Genomic DNA, 18,445 nt, shown 5'->3' with positions numbered 1-18,445 from the left:
CCATACGTACATGACAGGTGAAAAAATGACAACATTTAAAAAAGAGTTATCATAATGAAACTTCCTGAGTTGATGACTTACATGAAGACAATGATTTATTGTATTACAAGTTTTCTGAAATTGTATATTTAAATATGCAAATTAGGCATTAGGAAAATATTCCCAAATTTGCATAACTTTCCAGAATCAACATTGGAACATTGGACAAAGCCAGAGTCAACATACTTATTTCATTTTGTTAAGATGTTGGAGTCAAAGGTTTTTAACGAGGGAATATTCAATATCTGGCTCAATTTTGGGGCTCTGGCTCATGGACTAAATGCCTAATTTGCATATTTAAATATACAATTTCAGAAAACTTGTAATACGATAAATCATTGTCTTCATGTAAGTAATCAACTCAGGAAGTTTCATTATGATAGCTCTTTTTAAAATGTTGTCATTTTTTCACCTGTCATGTACGTATGGGGAAAATAACAAAATGTGTGATAACCATGAAAAAGCTGCTCCTGTGGAGAGGTTATCATATATTTATTTACTCGTATTGACCCTATGAACAATTTAATATAGGTATGGTTTTGCCGACTCTTTCGATAATGAAATCTTGTCTGGCTCATGGACTAATGTGTTCGAACCCCAACCTAAAGGGAGACAGAAACAGGTTGGTGCAGTGCACACACACACACCAATTGATGTTGTTAAAGGTTGAACAGCAAAACGTATTGTGTAACTGTGTCATTAAAGGTGCTGTACGTGCAATTTTTTGGTACTTAAAACATTTGTATACATTTTTATGTTAAAGCTCTATATTGTGATAGTAATCATTGAGCGTTTGCTCAGTAACAGGGGCTCCCCATCTCCCCAGCTCTTTAATAAACACAAACTACATTTTAGGTTGGGATACCAATTGTATCCAATCAAGATAGTGTACCCATGTATCAGCAGTTATATTGTTCCAGTTCCAATTTTGTGTACTCATTTCTTTGACTATGTTCACACTGGCAGATTTTTGGCCTATCCAGATTGGAATCAGAAAATAATGGAAACAGATTTTTGTGAATCAGATTTGAATCACATTCCTTGCCTTTCCTTGCCTTGTTCATCCTGTATAAAACCAATCTGACTCCAATCTATATATATATATATATATATATATATATATATATATATATATATATATATATATATATATAACCTAACCCTAACCCTTGAATCATGAACAACTCTTCACCCATTAGGCCTGATTGAATGTATCAGAATAAATGCTTATGATTGTCATTGTTATACACTGTGTCATCACAGCCCTTTGGCCTGGCCTGTGTGCCTGTGCATAGTTTACTCCCCTGTGTGTTTCTCCAAAGACCATATCAAAGATTGTTAATATAGGAAGATACATAATCTCCATTGGAGCCACTAGAGGCAAAATAGTACACACATCCTACAAATGGTCTCCTAAAGTATCATTCATAGTCGGACGTAAGGAGACGTAACGAGCGCCAGCACTCCTTGCGTTGTCGTTTTTGTCTCCCCCTCCGTCACTTACGGCTCCAGGATTTCCGTCCGTGCAGTCGACATTCACCGTCAGGCCGACGTACGTTCGTTTGTACGTTGCCTGTAGCGGCCTGTAGTACCAGTGGAGCCCGTTGGCAGTATAAGGAAAAAAAGTTTTCCTCGGGCCCTCTTTCTCCAAAAAAAGACCCACGTTGGTTGGTGGAAGTACTTGAGTAAATGTACTTAGACCCGTCGATCCACAGTCTGTGACAATATATAGCATATATAGCACAGTGCAGTAGGGGTCGAAACTCACGTTTTGTAGACAACCATTGTTTTTGTCTAGTTTGTGGACTAGTTTGTGTCTTTTATTGCGTTGTTTTGGCTAGATGCTACAATGGTAGCTTCATGTTGTTAGCTGCGCTGATGCTGTTGCCAGTTATTGTGAGAGAAATAAGCAACCAGGTCTATGAAAACAAGCCCAAAAGAATCGACTAGGATATAGCAGATCTACAATATATGTTTGAGAATCACTGGTTTAAATAATAATTGGCCCAAATAAGCAACTACACTTTAGAAACAAGCCCAAATAAAACCGCAACCACCAATACAAAATTGCTTGTTTGTTTACAAGCAACTTTACAGAAAAATAAGCCCAAAGTCGCTTATAATAAGTAGACATGGCAACATTATGGGTACGGCGGTACTAGTGTCCATCTAGTGGATGAATAGGTGTATTACACCTGTACACTTTAAAATAAATAAAATTACCCCTAAATAACGTGAGAGACTATGCATGCGTCCGTAAAGAACGGACGGAATCCCTCACCCCCTGACGCACGTTTTAGACCCATCTAGGGACTATGAACGGGCCTTAAGTAGGTGTGGTTTGCTTCTCCCCCGACCATCCCACCACCCTCCCCCTCCCCCTCCCCTCTCCCTGGCTGACAACGTCATGTGGATGTGTATTTGTGTATTTTCTTCATTAAAGAAAATAAATGCTTTACATGTTTGAAAGTGCACTGTTATTGGCAAAGATGCTTTTTAAGAAACCCATACAATTCCCCCCACAAACACACACGTATTATTCAGTCTTATGCTAGATGTGCTCCTGTTTCTGCTCAACATTGTAACAGGGCCTTTTATTTACAAGGTATATATTTTACCACTATAGACTATAGTGTTTAGCATGAATGTTTAACAAAATGTCATGATTCCCAAATCATACCCCATCAACCAAGACATTTAATAATGGAAAATGATATTGAGCATTATTGGAACACACAATCACACATTGTATTTATTTTTTAATATGTCAATATGATTTCACATACTATATTCAGAATCTCAGTTTATCAGTTTTTAGAGCATCTTATGGGGACAGAGCATAGAGTTAAAATGTAATATAATAATAAAATATAATATGGTACAGAGCCCTCTATCTCGTCCGTCAGACTGCAGATGGACCGAGATGGACCCTTCAGATATCTTCCCAAATCTCGCGAGAGTGTGTTGCTGGGCTAGAGAAAAGTCGATAACAAAGTTGATTTTCTCCTCATTTGTGTCAAAAAAAAAATGCCATTTTAGTATGGGTCCAATATTTAGTTCAGTAACCATGGAGCTAAAGAATGGTTCAGAAGCTGTGTTCACGTTCACTCTTCCATTGGAATTAATAGACTCCAAGCTGCTTCCTGTCTCCTAAAAAGGCGTCCACCTACATCACGCAGAAACGGGAAGTAAACCGGAGAATGCGACTCTTGCTATTTCCCTCTTGGACCATATTCACACGGCGGCCATATTGCCATTAAGTCAATGAAATGCCACCCCAGTTGCCACAGCAACGCAATGTTAAATTCCAAAATGGCCGTCGTGTGAATATGGTCTATAGGCGTCGGCTAACTTGGGTGCACCCCAATTAGGTGAATTGGGAGCACCTGATCAATGCTCCCTGGAGCCCTATAAAAGAGTGGGTGCCAGCCATTCCAGGTGTCCCTCTCCAGATGACAGCACCCTTTTGTTTGCTTGCCTTATGATTGAGTTTACGCACTCTACAACACCCCACACTACATTTATCACACATCCATACATTGCTGACATTACTGATTACTGAATTACACACCTCACACCTTATTGTAAGCCTTATTTCAGTTATATGTTAATAAATTATTGTTACTTTTAAGCACTACCACTGTGTCCTCCTCAATTTGTCTTGGCCCCACGCGCTGGGTTGTGACAACTGCTTTATTTATATATTTCATATATTAGTGCGTGGCATACATTATTAAAAGGCAGTTGCTTATAAAGCTATTAAAAAATAATAAAATGTTAAGCATTTTGGTTTAATTTCTTTTTATTTGCTAAATATGTTTCAAGTTCAGCATTTCATGATAGTCTTTTTCGGGACCGTACCTATGTTCCCCAGGTTCTATGTTCCCCGCAAAAAAGGTTCTATGTTCCCCACTTACCTAAAAAGGTTCTATGTTCCCTGGGTTCTATTTTCCCCTTTAACCTAAAAAAAGGTTCTATGTTCCCCGTTTACCCCAAAAAAGGTTCTATGTTCCCCATTAACAAAAAAAAGGTTCTATGTTCCCCGCTCACCCAAAAATGCAGGAAACATACATTTTTAATTTCCAATTATTAATAACATCTCTAAACATACCCAACTGAACATAATGGGGAGAAATTACTATCAGAAACTTGCCCGCCCCTTTCCCCTGGCGGCCATCTTGGTGATATAGAGCACCTTTTAGCAACTCATAATGTAATAACGGCGTAATAACAGTTCATAATATAATAAACTAAATGTCATAAAAGCTCATAATGTAATAAAATCATGAGCGATACCGCAATAACGGGTTTTTGCATAATATAATAACGTAATAATTTGTTACATTAAGATTTTTTTTAAATATAATTGTTTTTGGCTTTATCTGCCTTTTATTAGATAGTATACAGTAGTCTGAGAGGAAATGGGGAGAGAGAGATGGAAGTGACACGCAGCAAAGTCCGTCGGGATCGGGAGTCGAACCCGTGACACGCTGTGCCCGGACCGCCACGCCAGCCGTCCGGGCCATAACTGGTCAAATTGTTGAGAAAAGTGTTACATCTTATAATCAGTATCAGTATCATGGTCAGTGTCATGGTCAGCATCATGCTCAGTTTCATGGCAAGTGTCAGTATCATGTTAGTATCATGGTCAGTATCATGGTCAGTACCATGTCAGTATCATGTCAGTACCATGTCAATATCATGTCAGTATCATGGTAGTATCATGGTAGTATCATGGTCAGTATCATGGTCAGTATCATGTTAGTATCATGGTCAGTATCATGGTCAGTATCATGTCAATATCATGTCAGTATCATGGTAGTATCATGGTCAGTATGTGAACATGGTCATATGGAAAGGCATGGCGAGAGAGTATGTTTTACCCCCTGTCCGTCCGTCCGTCCGTGTGTGTGTCCTGTCTGTGTGTTACCAGCTAATCTCCGGCACCATTGGCACGCCATTTCCCACTAGGCCGAGGAAGAAATGCCACCCATTTCACATTGGCCTGTTATAGCGCCACCAGCAGGTCTAATTTAGCAAAACACATTTTTGGAACAAAATGCCACAAATCATAAATGCAGTGTCCGATTGCCATGAAAGGCCTAGGAAGAAATGGCACCCTTTTCACATTGGCCTATTATACCGCCAACAGGAGGCCACAATAACGTACCTGACCTGGCGTAGACCTGTGCTCCGAGGAGCACTTTTTCTAGTAACTTTTTTTATATGCTTTATAAATTAAGCACTTTGAAACTGAAGATGATGGCCAATGTTGATGATAGTAAAAATGATAATAATATCGTATCGATATCGTGAGCCCAATATCGTGTCTCGTATCATATGTACCGTGAAATTAATGTATCGTGACACCCCTAAATAGATTTTGAGTCATGTCAAAGAAGTTTTCAAAACATGATATTTTGACACTTTAAAAACTGAAAAATTACAAATAACTAATGGGTATAAATACATGTATTTAAACCTTTTTAAATGTCTCACCATTTCCTGCATTTTGGGTGAGCGGGGAACATAGAACCTTTTTTTGGTTGAGTGGGGAACATAGAACCTTTTTTAGAACCTTTTTTGGTTGAGTGGGGAACATAGAACCTTTTTTTTGGATGAGTGGGGAACATAGAACCCTTTTTTGGTTGAGCGGGGAACATAGAACCCGGGGAACATAGAACCTTTTTTTGGTGGGGAGGGGAACATAAAACCTGGGGAACATAGAACCTGGGGAACATAGGTAAGGTCCCGTCTTTTTCAAATCTAAATCCCCTTTTAATGGTGTAGCTAGCCTTCCAAGGATTCTGGGTAAAGCTGTGTTTTTGGCATTGAACATTGAAACAATTACATTTAAAATTACATTCTGTTTGCCTCTTATATATTTTTTTGTTTTTTTGCACAAAGCAGATATGTAAATATACATAGACATAACTGGCCGTTAATACCATGAATCAAAAATAAATAATGTACTATGGACAAAACAGGCCATGTATTAAATTATTTTATACTTTAACATTTTTCAAAAATAGTAAAACAAAAATTAACAGATGAATTCTGTTAATTTTACAAAAATAATTGATCATCTCAAATAATTGTGTGATAATACCACCTGGAACTGATATAGTGTTATACTCAAAGTCGCTTTACATGTGTGTTTGGGGGCCAGGGGGGGAGAGAAAAAATTAAGCAAATAAGATAAGTATTAAAAACATTTTTTATTTTATTTTTTATTAGTTTAAATCAAAGTCAACTCGGAAAAGCAGTTATTTTCACTGGAGGGGGGCGAGAGTCCGGAGGGGGCATATGTGGGTGTTTGTGTGTAAACTAATAACTAATTATAAAGTACCAGAAAAGGAAAAGACAGTTTTGAAAATATTTGACAAATTCATTTGCTAAGGACTGTTTGAGTGGTGGAAAGTATAATATAAGTAGCCTACATCTACTCAAGTACTGAACTTAAGTTACTTTACTTGAGTGTTTCCAATCTTCAATACTTTACTTCTACTCCACTATATCCCAGAGGAAGCCAACCTGTGTGTGTGTGTGTGTGTGTGTGTGTGTGTGCGCGCTTGTCTTTAAGTGGCGCATGTGTTGCAGTCCTGTTTGTGTTTAATTAGTGTAACTGGTTGCATCTTTGTGTTGCAATCAGCTGCAGCTGTTGAGGCCGTGCTCATCCGGACACACAAACACATAAAGTCAGTCCTTGGAGTGGCTGGCACCACTCAACAAAAGCAATGTTACTCTTTCCAGATAAGAAATCAGCCAATGGCTCCAATCATCTTCTACAGGTGGTGTTTTATTTGGGGATTATTTGTGTTGTCTTGATGTCAGCCATCATAGTCCTCTGTGTCTACTGTAAGTATTACACATGTCAATGCATCAAGTTCTTATGTCAAACCAGCTCATTTTAATGGTGTTTCTTTCATATGTTCTCTTTGCAGTTACCAGGACAGCAAATGAAAAGGATAAAGATTTCATAAGTGAACTGAAACAGTTAAGACACGACCAAACAGCTCTCCTTGATGATTTGACAAATGATCGTAACAATTTGAAAAACCTCATTGGAAGCCTGAGCCAAGCCTATGATACCTTAAAGAGCCAGAGCATTAACCTGATCACAGAAAACCTGCAGCTGAGGACAGAGAACATCAACCTGAAGAGACAACTAGAAAACCTGACAAGAGATGGTCTCAACTGGACTCTGGTTCAGTGGAGTCTGGATGCCTACTGCCCCAGAAAAGGAAATAGTAAGCATAAATCAATGGAAACAATATGTATATATTATAAAATATTAATATAATCCAATAATAATGAAATTATGATCTGCTCAATTTTTATTGGTTGTTTTCTCACTCTCTTTTCTCACTAGGCAGAGTATGTCAACCCTGTCCGGATGGTTGGCTCCACCATTCGTCCAAATGCTATGTGATGGTGGATGCTCAACCTGTTCGTAGATCCTGGCAAGGAGCTCGAGACGACTGCAGAGCAAAGAACTCCGATTTGACTGTTATAGACAGTCCACAGGAACAGGTAGCGTTAACTGTATGATAATGATTATCAATTACAATTATATTGTGTGTGTATGAGAATATGTGGATAGACATTTATTGTGATCTCTTCTGTAGCAGACAGGAAGAGCAGGCAAAACAACAATTAAGTTGGAAATGGGTTTAATAAGAAAATACAAATTGTTTCAGTATTGTACTAAAACATATCTGCTTATTCTTTATACTATGGTCATCAGGCGTACATCTCTGAGAGTAGTTGGTTAAGCAGTTATCAAGATAATGGCTTCTGGATTGGCTTGACATCTGAATCTGGAAGATGGCTCTGGGTTGATGGAAGTAACCTGACTGAAGAGTAAGAATATGTTAAAAAACGCAAAGAATCATGAAGTCTAACTAGCATTATACATGCATTTAATTATTTATTTATTCTCTTAGGTACTGGATAAAACCACCAGGTGATGGTCAATGTGCAACATCTGTCCAAAAGATCAAACCCTATGGATGGTATGCGGTGAACTGTAACGCAAAGAATGAATGGATCTGTGAAATGAAAGCTTTGACTGTTTAGGCATTGCTTTCAGTTTTTTGCAGACTGTGGTGAATTAACTTCTGTATGGTGTAGACTGTTGGGGCCACCTTTTATCTGTGATCGTGATTGTGGATGCTCAACCTCTGCTACTCAAAGTTCTGAATTTACTGTTGAGATCCAGAATTTATACAAAGTACAATGATTTAATGTAGTTTTGTCATTATGATATGATATGAGATTATATTATTCAAGTGAGAAAGACATTGTCCATTCGATGTGCACTGCTGATTTTAACCAGTTTCTAGTGTCTTCCCTTGTACTTGTCATCTCATGTCTCATTAAAGATTAAGATACAACTGGTCGTAGATTTCTTTTTTTAATTTTAAATATTATTTTGAGAAGGTATACAGACGAGGTGGATTCAATTGTTCTCTGATTACAAGTGAAAATGGTACACAATTATAAAAATGTTATCTCATTGTTAGGTGTTTTACAGACATCATAGAATCGTGACCAAGAACAGTTTTACACCAGGGGGGCTGCAGCCCCCATAGCCCCCCCCCTTCCCGCGCCACTGCACACACACACACACACACACACACACACTTCAGCATTTCAGTTGGATATTCCACAGTTGCCATCAACCATATCCATGTGTTCGAACCCCAACCTAAAGGGAGACAGAAACAGGTTGGTGCAGTGCACACACACACACTCACACACCAATTGATGTTGTTAAAGGTTTAACAGCAAAACGTATTGTGTAACTGTGTCATTAAAGGTGCTGTACGTGCAATTTTTCAATTGTTCTCTGATTACAAGTGAAAATGGTACACAATTATAAAAATGTTATCTCATTGTTAGGTGTTTTACAGACATCATAGAATCGTGACCAAGAACAGTTTTACAAAAGCAATTTGTCAGCTGGAGATGATGATGATGAACAATTCAGTTGGAAGCCGGAGGTGACCATGGACATCTTCAGTTCAGCTGTGTAGACATCGGTTCACAAGATACTAGCGGATAACGTGGCGTCGAACTGTAACTTCTAGCATATTTGATCTCTGAGTCACATTGACTGTTTCCAGTTGGTTGATTATGTTAGCACATACATGTAAGTGAAGGATAATTTGATTATACGTGACAGTGTACAAACTTGATAAGCTAGAAAACATTTTCATCTTACAATGAAAGACCATTCTATAATACTCTTCAGATATACAAATTAAAATAGTATAAAATCCAGATCTATCACCGATGGCTGCTCATTATGCTAGGGTGGGGTGGCTCAGGGTAGAGGACAGAGTAAAGCAACTTGCAATGGGCCTGGTCTTCAAGGAAACAGGGATACCCATGTACCTGTCAGACTACTTCAATAACAAAAGACACACACAGGCACAACACAATAGACACCAGAGGAAGCTCCACTGATCTCACTCAGATTCGGCACAAACATGGGTTAAATTTGTTTTACTGCTATGCCACAAACGCCTTTCCAACAAACATCAAAAAAGTGTAACTCCTTACCCTCCTTCAAAACCGCCATAAAAGAGCACCTGTCTACAATTTGTAAATGGTCCTAGAAAAGCCCTCTAAGCTTAACACCATAAATATTTACTGTACATATACGTTCATTGCTACCCGTGTTGATTATGTCTTGTTTATAATTGTATGTCTTAATGAATTGAATACACAGGACCACAATGGAAACAAGCCCTTAGGGCTTTTTGTGTTATCTTTTTAACAATCATTGTAAACCGTACCTCTGTACAAATTGCAAACTATTAAAGTATTCAATCAATAAAAAATAAAAATAAAGCACTGTCCGGCCATCATCTTGAATGAGATTCAGAACAGAGTCCTGTACAGTGTCTCTCCATAATGAGAATCAGGATTTTATGGCTGAAAATACAAATAGCAATGATGAATACAAGCTAACAGAATCATACTTAAAGGGATCAATCCTATAAGTGAATATGACTAATCCAATGGGTTACTTTACTTCAGGTAATCAGTACTACATACGAGAACATTTTAAGAAAACATGCTGGTACAGTAGTAACCACAAACAAACTGGTACAGTAATTGCTAATGATATTTAACAGTCTCTCTGGCACAACATTGATTTTAAAATGGGAATTGTGAGCTTGTAGATTTATTATTGTTGCTATTTTGGAAAAAGACATTTCAAGTTTCCACCCAACAGCATATTGTATTCTGCTTTTAAATAAGCAAAAATAAATAAATACAAATAATAGAAAATAAAAAATGTAATAATGTTTATGTAAAACCCTGCCTTAAAAAACACACACACACACACACACACACACACACACACGCAGGCGCGCGGGAAGTCCTTAATACCTAGGGGGGCTGTGCGTCGGGGGGGACTCCCCGCGCGAAGCGCGGACGCGCGATTTTTTTGCGATTTTTTGTGGGGGTTTTCTGTGTTTTTCCCCACACAAAAAGGCAGAAAGACAGTGTAAACACCAGGTTGAAGTTCATCCATGACCGTAACAGACTGCTATGATCCATAAAATATATATATATTATAAAAAATAAAATAAAATAAAACTTTTTTTTTTTTTTTTTTCTTCCCATCACCAGGGGGGCTGCTCCCATCACCAGGGGGGCTGCAGCCCCCATAGCCCCCCCCTTCCCGCGCCACTGCACACACACACACACACACACACACACACACACACACACACACACACACACACACACACACACACACACACACACACACACTTCAGCATTTCAGTTGGATATTCCACAGTTGCCATCAACCATATCCATGTGTTCGAACCCCAACCTAAAGGGAGACAGAAACAGGTTGGTGCAGTGCACACACACACACACTCACACACCAATTGATGTTGTTAAAGGTTTAACAGCAAAACGTATTGTGTAACTGTGTCATTAAAGGTGCTGTACGTGCAATTTTTTGGTACTTAAAACATTTGTATACATTTTTATGTTAAAGCTCTATATTTTGATAGTAATCATTGAGCGTTTGCTCAGTAACAGGGGCTCCCCATCTCTCCAGCTCTTTAATAAACACAAACTACATTTTAGGTTGGGATACCAATTGTATCCAATCAAGATAGAGTACCCATGTATCAGCAGTTATATTGTTCCAGTTCCAATTTTGTGTACTCATTTCTTTGACTATGTTCACACTGGCAGATTTTTGGCCTATCCAGATTGGAATCAGAAAATAATGGAAACAGATTTTTGTGAATCAGATTTGAATCACATTCCTTGCCTTTCCTTGCCTTGTTCATCCTGTATAAAACAAATCTGACTCCAATCTGGATAGGAGATCGTTGCTGTCGGGCAGAAACCTTGTATCTCCATATTCAAAATCTTTGTTTTTTTTTTTGTAAGTTAATGTCCACTTTATACTACAGCTTCACACAAAAGCATCAAAAGTAGCGGATCTACATTTGATATTTTTGAATTTGAATCCTGAAGAAGAATTTTAAGGTCATGTATCCTGACCTTAAAATTATTTTTTTGTTTAAAAAAGAGCTGGAGAGACAGGGAGACCCCTGTTACTAAACAAACACTCATATCACAATATAGAACTTTTAACAAAAGCACATCACTTACAGCACCTTTAAATAGCGTTGTTTCCCAAACCCACTTGCATCTCTGAGCTGTTTGATAAACTGCCAAACGTCCAGGTAGGATTATCATAGTACAGTGGTTCCCAAGCATTGGGTTGAGAACCATTTTTGGGTCCTGGGCCCATTTTTATGGGTCATAAGTAAATAATAATAACGAAACAAATGTTAATAATAAATAATAATAAAAAACCTGACTTATATTATACCTTTTATTAACTTACTTGTATTATGCCTTGTTTTTATTCTCTATGTTGGACGTTGTCTGACTGCACATACATGTGTGAACTTGTATAAAATCAATAAAATCTTTGAAACATGAATCTCTTGAATCATGAACAACTCTTCACCCATTAGGCCTGATTGAATGTATCAGAATAAATGATTATGATTGTCATTGTTATACACCGTGTCACAGCCCTTTGGCCTGGCCTGTGCGTCTGTGCATAGTATACTCCCCTGTGTGTTTCTCCCACAGAGCCTATAGGCGTCGGCCAACTTGGGTGCACCCCAATTAGGTGCATTGGGAGCACCTGATCAATGCTCCCTGGAGCCCTATAAAATAGTGGGTGCCAGCCATTCCAGGTGTCCCTCTCCAGATGACAGCACCCTTTTGTTTGCCTTATGATTGAGTTTACGCACTCTACTGTACAACACCCCACACTACATTTATCACACATCCATACATTGCTGACATTACTGTTTACTGAATTACACACCTCACACCTTATTGTAAACCTTATTTCAGTTATATGTTAATAAAATATTGTTACTTTTAAACACTACCACTGTGTCCTCAATTTGTCATGGCCCCACGGGCCGGGTTGTGACAAATTGGGGGCTTGTGCCGCTTTCAAGTAAAAATACTCGGGTTGGCTGTGACTCTGAGAACAGGTAAAGTAATTTCCTGTAATGTTTGAAGCCTAGATTGGCAACTTAAGTCACAGCATTACTAAGGAGGTGCATGGTAGCGTTTTGAGTAATAATTTGAGTAAGTTGTTTTGAATCATTTGTTTTGAGTAACAATTTGTTTTGAGTAACAATTTAAGTACTTGGTCTATCAGTTTGGTTAAATACAATTATTTGTTTTGTGCTGTCATTTAGTTATCACTAGTGTGGTAATTAGGGCAGGTGTAACAGGTGTGTCTTGGAAAGTCTGAGGGGCAGTGTTCCCCACCCACGTAGGCTAGCGGCGTTTCCCCCTGTGGGACTCGTGTGTTTTTTTTTTTGGGTTGGTTTGGTTTTTATAGGTTCTGTCCCACAAAAGATGGGATGGGGTGGTGCCAGCGAGATGCTCAGTCGGTAAGGGGGACTCGGGAGGGCCACTGAAGACCAGGGCAAGTTGTGGTAGTTTAGATTTGGTTAGGCAGCTGAGGTAGGGGGAAGGCCGCTACTGTAGGCGCACCTGTCTCACCTGTCCTAGTTTGGCTAAGGGGAACATTTGTTCCAGTTTGGAATTTTTGTTTTGCTCTATTTTAAAAAATAAAAAACTTACATGGTGTATTTGGGAGTTAAGTGTTTGTAATAGGTCACACTTTTTTGTCTCTTGACCAATTTGAAAAATGTCTGAGATTGAGGGTTTTGTGAAGACTCCATGTGAGGAAACTTTAGATAGTTTTACTAAGGAGCAGCTACTTAGAGGGTGCACCTCTCTATTCAGAAACACCGCCTTTCCTACCATTGACTTCTATTATTCGGAATGGCAGTGTTTTCCATTTTGTTATAAAACATTGCTATTTCGAAATGAAAGACACCGCCATTCCTATCATTGACTTCTATTATTCGAAATGGGGGTGTTTTCCAGTGTTCTATAAGGCCCTGCCATTCCGAAAATATTATTTTTTCATATTTGGTCCCTGAGTCCTATGAGACTATAGACAACTCCATAATCCCCAACCAACATCAAGCTTTAATAACCATTTAATAACCAACGCATTTCCGAACCAACAGTTGTCCGAACATATATAGGCGGTGTTTTGGAAAGGAGAGGTGCAAAATTTCTTATCATTCATTATCATTATTTCAACTAGCAGAATAAATTCAGATGATACAATTAGGCTAATCTAATGAATATGCCATAATGACGTGATGTTCTATCTTGAAGTAGGCTACACATTAATATAATATATTAATAATAGCATCTCTCGGTCTCACATTTTTATTCTGTGATGCCTTTTGTCCTCACTGCTCATGTAGGCTATAGCCATGTCTGTCAAATAATCTTTTATTTCAAGTCAATACAAATCTATATGCCAACAGTAGGCATGATACCAACGTTGGGTCCGGTGTATGTTATGATGTCTCCTCTTGCCTCAGTTCCCCGACCCCATGTCATTTCTCTAGCGTTGCTCTAATTCAAATTTGTATTTATTCTGTGAACTCTCTAGTTTATTTTCCTGTATGATATGACCCTACAGTCCAAACGGGACGCCTCCCCAAGTAACGGTCCCTTATGCATTGTACAATATTCAGCCCTTGGTAAGGAGTTTGAACGCACACAAAAAGAACATTGGTATATCCTCAGTAGCGACCCAAAATTGGCCACTACTTTCGAGGACATGCCCAGAGTTGTCTACAAACATCCTCCTAATATAAGACAAACCGTTGTCAAATCAGATCTCATCCCTAAAATGCCAGAATCGTCTTTTTTTGACTCAAATCCCCGAAGGCAATTACAGATGCGCCCGTTGCGCACAATGTAATTTCACCGAAAAGTTTACGCACCCACTAACGGGGGGAAACGTTTTGATATCAAGGGCACTATAACATGCACAACCAAAAATATTAAATACCTGCTAAAATGCCCATGCGGTCGAGGATATGTTGGTAAGACCAACAGGGCGCTAAAGACACGCATTTCCGAACAACAACAACACACACACACACACACACACACACACACACACACACACACACACACACACACACACACACACACACACACACACACACACACACAAACATATAACATTGTGGTTCTCTCCGGCAGCATTAGCCTACATAATTGCAGACCATATTAATCATATAATTTACATTTATCACTCACACTTCTGAGACCCAAGCGGAGTGGCCATAATGTTGATTATTTTTTCTTTATTTTAATTTTTTGGTCGTAATGTTATGGCGTGGCAACGACTCCTGCACTTCTGTTATTACAATAACTGTGCAACATAAATTACCTTTATTTATTTATATGTTGAAAAGTTGTCTGCTTTTCATGTGCGTAATGTAAAATAAAGAGTCTCCTTTATAAATTGTAATGGTTGTAACGTGTCACGAGCCTAGTCTAGTGCACCTGACGTCAGTAGACAGCAGCAAGACAAGACAGCAGCTGACAACAAGCTGCGTACATGCACTAGTGAAGTTAAACAGTCATCTGATTGAGGTGATTGAGATGACATCATGATTTCTCCATGAGTCTTTCAACAACTTTGCTTTCGAGGAAAAAAAACAAACAATTAAATAGGTGTTGATTGCTTCAGTCAATGAATCAACAGCAGTCGTTAACTCCCCACTGGGAGATCAGACACACTTGATGGCCCATTCGCGCACACATAAAAGGTGATTAGGATCAAAGGCACTTAGTTTGTAGACAGACGCACAAGGCATGAATGGATGCCAGTGATCGTACTGTAGGTTTCAAGAACGAGCGGCCATTAAATTATGATTATTATGATTATTATTATTATTATTGTCATAAAATAGCTAAACAATCCATTTTTACGCACAACAGCCCAAATACATGAAGGTAAATACTATAAGAACTATACAGTTCTTATAGGCTATTGGTGTTTAGGCTATTTCAATGGCATTCGTCCTGGGTTGTCAAACAGAATGATCACAACACCGTCACCAAATCCAAGACAAGTGGAGTTTACTGGCGAGCTCAATAACAGACATATAGCATATTCCTTCTGTAATGGGGTGTGGTTGGTTGGTCAAAGACGCACACAGGAATGAGTAGGAAAGTTGGCAGTGTTAAAAGGTCATGTCAGTCCAGTCGCTGTATAGTTCTTATACCATAAGAAGCGCACACCTCTCTCTCTCATCTGATTAGGTAAAAAATAACGGGTGCGCAAGGCGCACTGTGCCGCGAGCTTGACCCAGTTGATCCAGTTGTCACTGTGCCTGCTATGTTATTTGTTGATGGTTGCAGTCACGCGTAATTGCGCATGACACATGCGTGCCACACATGTCTGTTTGATTAATATTATGATTATTATTATGATAATGATTATAATACAATACACATGGGACGTTATACAAGCATTGTATGATTTCGTTTTGATATTATTTCAACGGGGCATCATTCGAGAAGGCTTTTTGTCTGTCAGTCATTCACTGTTTGTCATTATAATAATAATATGAATAATAACCATCTTATTGACTATATGCGCAGACTTTCGATTGGCTCTCTGTCCGTCAATGATTCATTGTTTGTCAGGATAATAATGATTGGATCCGTTGAAATCATATTCACATGTGTTTAAAGACTCATTGAACAGGCACAAATGTCTAACCTAGTCTTTCAGACATCTTCAACATCCCCAGAAACACTACAAGAACATCAGTTATTCTCTGTAGTGTTTCTGAGGATGTCGAGGATGTCTTCCAGTCCAGTGAGCTGGAACATATTTGCACTGAAGCTGGGGTCCCGACATTTTGGGCAGATGGTCCCATTGCAGATCCACTGCTGGACGCATCTCTGGCATCCAATCAGACTCCTGCAGGCGGGGTCCACAATGGGACGTCTCATGGTATCTGCAATATTCATAAACATAGTAGATCAGAACAATTAATTTATCAGTACATGTCTATGTTAGCATTCAATAGTATGTGATATTCAGTCCTTCACATGGAGAACTCTGGGTTCATTGTCCAAAGAGTGTTATGGATTGACCTACAAGAATATAAACTGCATTAACCCATTCAGAACTGGAACCCCTATATATCACCGTTTCTCAGTGTTGGGTTCGGGAACCATCAGGGGTTTCAAAATGGACCCTTACAGATCCTCTGAGAGTACAAATGAAACCAAAATGTACACTTTCAGAGTTAAATCAAAATGTACACCTTCAAGTTCAATTAACACTGGATTTTACAGTGTAAACTGTGTTCCCAGAAATAACCCATTGTACACTTATTTACAGACCAGTAAGGATCCATTTGGACCTCCTGGTGGTCCCCGAACCCAACATTGAGAAACAGTGCTACGCGTCTACGCCATTTATTTCTGAAACTCTTAAACCCCATTTATATTTCACCGTATGACAGAGTTGGACGCTAGTGAAATAGCGCATCACAGCACGTCTCGAATGAGACTGTGCTGTGAGCTTGCATATCTGCCATTTCTAAGCATAGGACGTGTCGCATGGTGAGGTATAAACAAGGCTTTAGAAGGCGTTTTTAGAGTTATCCTCAGGTCTGAAACGGTAAAAAAAAAATAGAAATGCAAACCTCTGCAGATCAGACACTTGAGAGTGACCCTCAGTGCTCGGGTCAAGGCGATCGTGGACACTCTGCTTTGGCGCATCAATTCAAGAAGTTGGCGGATGTTCTGGGTGACAGCTGGGATCCCATCAGCTGCCAGCGCAAGCTCCTCAGCATCGCTAACACTGGGGGACGCAAGGAGAAAAGAATAATAATTTAGAGAATGCACCATTGACCTTCCAAATTACACTTGCCAACATTACAATAAGTCAACATGCTTCTGTTCTTTAGATTTGTACAACGGCTAAACATTAGCTAGCAAATATCAAAATAAAAAAGTTAGCTTAGCAAGTGACATTTGAGGCTTGTCATTTACCTCATGTGTCACCTTTCTATTGTTCCAAGCAGATCTGCAATATTCTAATTTACTGGCTTGTCATAGCCACATCTGGCCATTTTTACAATGTGCATAAAAGGTCAAATTCACGGTCAAAGATAGGCAGACTGTGGCATACAGTCACCAACATAGAGACACCTCCCCATTCAAACACATGAAACGTTTATGTCTGTGTTTAGAAAAGCTGTTAATTAAATGCAATGCTCATTACCTGCTTCTGCGCCTCTTGCCCCGGAGTTGGTGGAAGTCACTTTCGAGCAGGACGATGACCTTCCTCGTGCTGCATTTCCACACCCTTGCTACAGAACAGAAAATGGAGCAACAGTTGATTTGAATTCCAAGATCTTGTTACATTTAAAACCATCATCACCAACTTTAAAAATACTTTAACGTACCGGAGTCTGAGTCTGAGACAACCAAGCGTTTCCCCTGGGCATCGCAGAGCAGAACCTCTTGGTCCGTCGCCAGCTCTCTCTTCACTCTTTGGCAGACTGTTGCACATGACTGCGCCTCCTGGTCAGTCAGCCTAATGACCATCTTCTGCATCACCACTAGTTGTCCGCTCTCCACTCTCCCAATGAAAAAGGACCTGTACAGACAGAGACACAAAGGGGGGGGGGGGGGGGGGCTCCTGTTTAATTTACCACCTCATTGTAAAAAAAAAAAAATGACTGCCTAATATTATACCTCAGTAGGTGGTAGGAGACCACCTCTAACGATCTCATCATTAGACTTGCATAGACTTGTAATATTTGTTTGATTGATTGATTGATGTAGTTTATTTAGTAAGACATGAGAATAGTACATGACAGTACATAACAGTACATGGAAGTACAAATTCACAATACAAGGTCTACTAAACTGGAACTCTCATTAAGCACTAAGCTTGTTTAAGATGAGACCCCCATGC

Source organism: Gymnoscopelus braueri (genome assembly GCF_963280865.1).
Source record: "Gymnoscopelus braueri genome assembly, chromosome: 7".
NCBI lineage: Eukaryota > Metazoa > Chordata > Actinopteri > Myctophiformes > Myctophidae > Gymnoscopelus > Gymnoscopelus braueri.
This window is presented reverse-complemented; position numbering follows the sequence as displayed.